This window comes from Lates calcarifer, linkage group LG15 (genome assembly GCF_001640805.2).
Source record: "Lates calcarifer isolate ASB-BC8 linkage group LG15, TLL_Latcal_v3, whole genome shotgun sequence".
NCBI classification, from domain to species: domain Eukaryota; kingdom Metazoa; phylum Chordata; class Actinopteri; family Centropomidae; genus Lates; species Lates calcarifer.
Window position 1 is genome coordinate 5,489,507 of NC_066847.1, and position 4,012 is coordinate 5,493,518.

Sequence of the window (4,012 nt, forward strand, 5' to 3'; positions counted from 1 at the left end):
GTTTTCTGCTGTCTTTTACTGTCATATAATTAGAATTTAAAGCCGTACATACAGTAAATATGTCACTGTAACTAACTGTGCTGCAGTTCACATAACCATGATCGAGCACAAGCTGTTTTTATATTTTTAATATTTATGTTTTAGTAATTCATATTTACCCAATGTAAACAAAAAACAACAACAACAAATGTATGAAGTTAAGGGATTCTTAAGAGACAGAATTAAATAAGATCAGTCAGAACTGAAGCAAATGTCCTCACTTTTTTGTCCTTAGAATTCTTCAGGCTCCAAAACGCTAGATCCTACACTTCCCAGAATGCAATTTGATAGTGTCTGTCTCAGACTTGTAAAGTGGGAGGAGCTGCTGGTTCTTAAAGTGTTTTGTCTTTTCCTTTCTGTATCTCCATTTCCAGTTTTTCTTTAAACAATATCCTCATTGTTACTCATCAAAGAACAATGTGAGCCCCCCTAGATAATGATACATTCATCGAGCACCTCATTAGGAACAACTGTACACCTGCTCACTCATGCAATTATCCAATCAGCCAATCCCAACATCATGCAGCTACAGGTCAGGAGCTTCAGTTAATGTTCGTGTCAAACATCAGAACAAGCAAACAATATGTTCTCAGTGATTTTGACTGTGGTGTGATTGTTGATACCAGATGGGCTAGTTTGAGTGTTTCTGAAACTGCTGATCTCCTGGGATTTTCACACACAACAGTCATTGGAGTTTTTACTCAGAATGGTGCCAAAAACAGAATGAACAATGCATTGAACGTTGAGGCAGATCGGCTACAACAGCAGAGGACCACACTGGACCACAGTTGACACAGGCTCATCAAACCCGGACTGTTGAGGACTGGACAAACAAAACCAAGTCTGATGAATCTGGATTTCTCTTGAGGCACGCAGATGGTAGAGTCATGGTGTTCCTAAGTGCTTGGTGAGTGTATTCTATATGAGTTTTAATCATTTTAACTTTGTTTCTGAGAAATTAGAAATTTGCATGGTGGACAGCTCTAAATATCACAATACCCATGAGCCTCAGCTGCAGTTTCGTTGGATAAAGAGCCAGTCAGACGTGAAAATTAGAGTGGTAGTGATTTCAATTTGGGAACAAAACAAGTGACCCATAATCTAAAAGTAAATTGATTTAAGCTGCAGATTGATGTATTTTCAGTTTTCTCAACAGTGTAATAGTGTTTTGCGCCCACCAATTTGCAGCTTGGTAATTGAATACTTCTTTCTGAGATGCATCCCGTGTGTTAACTTCTCACTTGAAGATTTTACGTACACAAGCTTGTACCTTTGACACCGTATCAAAGAACCAGACATCTTCTAATGCAGTAGTTCATCTTTTGTTCTTAAAATTCAACCGGGAGAGTTTCTCACCCACGGAAACCGATGACATGCCCCAACTCTGAGTCACGGAACATTATCTGTAGAGGAAAATGTTAGTTTCTCCCACTTTGCAACTCTAACTAGACCCTCCCTGCCTCATAAAGGCGCATGTTGTTTCAAATTCCACACTCCCAGTTTAAAACACAGGCTTTCTGTTATGACTTAATCAGGGACCTAATCAGGGTTATTTCTCATAGATTCGAAAGCTCTCCCCCAGAGCCACTGAGGACATTACACAACGTTTTTTCCAGGCTGAGTAGTTCTCCTCATGATGAGATAAAATCAGTAGAGAGCCCCGCAGATGTTGTCCTTCCAATTCATACCGACTGCAGGTGTCCTTTGAATTCTGTTGAACTTTGTGGAGCAGTTTTTAAAATTCAGCTCCTGACACCAATAAAACTCTCAGATCATTAAGGATAAATAATTCTACCGCTCACTAGCAGATATTTCTTTTTCCCAGGAGCACTTTGATTCAGTGAGGGAAAGAGGCTCGTGTGCCAATCAATACTGTGGACGAATCGATGAGTCGAGAGTGGGGGGTTTCCTGACACTCATGCTGGGATGCAGCCCCAATGTTGATATAGGCCTGCTTGGTGTGTGACAGAAAGTAAACAAACATCTTGACTCCGTGTATGTGTGTGTGTGTGTGAGACAGAAACAGAGAGAGAAAGAACACACATGGTCTTTGACCTTTGGGTTCAAGGTGTGTGTGTGTGCGTGGTTGTGTGTTTAAGTTTAGGTAAATATAACTGCTGGTAGCTCTCTGTGTTAACAGTCAGAAAGGACAGAGACAACAAAAAAAAGACAGAGAAAAAGACAAGTTCATACATTTAGGCTCTCAAACACGATTTCAACTTCCCTCCCTCTCTCCACTCTAATACACACACACACACACACAGATGGACACACAAAACACACACTCCTCCCACATGGTAACCTTGTGCCCTTTACACCCAACCCCCCCCCCCTTCCAACTACCTCCCTCCGTCTCCACCTAACCTAACCGCCCACCGCCATCTCGCCTTCCTCCCCGAATGTGTATGTGTGTGTGAGTGTGTGTGTGTGCACGTGTGTATATGAAGAGTAGCCGATTGACTTATGCCTTCATTTCAGAGCTGTCACTCCTGGCCAAACACCATGACCCCTCAACCTCCATTTTGGAGGCGCACATTTTTTTTTTTTTTCTTTTCCTTCACCATATGAATATAAAAAACACATGTGGCCCTAAGGTGTGTGTGTGTGTGTGTGTGTGTGTGTGTGTGTGTGTGTGTGTGTGCGTGCATGTTTATGTGTACAGGTAAATCAAACTGACATAGCTCCTTTGAATGGCAGGAGCTGAATTACTTTTGCACTTCAATTTTGCACACCTGCCATTTATGGCAAACACTGGGCTCAGCATAAACCATAAAAGCAAAATACGTTGCTTCAAGATACAAATCATAGCCTGTGTATACAACAACCTACAGGACCAGGTGCAGCAATTACAGGTTATTTCTTTGTGTGTAAATTACTTTGCGTATTACAAATATGTGGTTATTATTGAAGTTCTGCGTTGTAGGTCAATATGTTAGCATTTAGCACAGATTCAGGAACAATGTTGGAACAGCTTGTGTTTATTTTAAATACTAAAAAACAATGAGCAGATGAAAAAACAATCACTATTCAACAAACTACAGTCAGTAAAAGTGTTTTTAAAAGTCATTTGCAATGCAATTACAATTAATTTTTTTCTTGTCTAATCAGCATCTCATTTAGGGTTTCCCTCCATGTTTCTCTATTACAGCCAGTCAACCTTATCCACTGTAAAATATAACGATCAGCGTCTTCTTGCATCAGGAAACGCAACAGTTTTGGCCTGCACGGGGGCAGAAAATCTGAGTAAAAAGCATTTTAAACCAATTTTCATTTCAAAAGAAAAAAAAAAAGAAAAAACTTCAAGTTAACTACAATAAAATATCTTTGAGTTATATTCAAATCCAATCCCCAAATTTACACAAATTTTAATAATTTTGCAAATGTAGATGCAATATTTGTTTCTAAATGGACGACTCAGTTTGATGTCAGTATTTCACCCCATGACACAACAGTTCCTCATTTAAGACCAAGTGAAAGTCAGTTACGTTGCAGTGTAGCTCTATGATGTATGTATTTACACATACAGGACAGAAACAATGCATCCATGGGATTCCTCTGTATGTAGACGGCTCTACCAATCAGGTCTTGGCCAGAGGTCGAGATGACAAACACAATAAGGCAGCAGATTCATCACCCTGTGTGCTCTGACAGTAATTGTCCTGGGTCCGTGTCACAGTCTCCCCCCTGTTAAAAATACAGGGGATGCTCCTTTGACAGAGATGACATCGGTGCCAGTCACATACATTTAAGCCAGACACCTCCTCTATTTGTTATGACACACTTTCAATTTAGCAAAAGGGCCCCACTGAAGATGAACAGTGCCCTACGTGGGAGGACGAGGGCCTGTGAAAGCAGCTCGCCGGGTGTGTAATTTAGTCTTGGCTAGATGAGGCGAGACATGTGGAGGGATTTTGTTTATTAAAAAGACATGTTTTATCTTGTTGTTAAACGTGAATGTTAACAGCACAAGGGC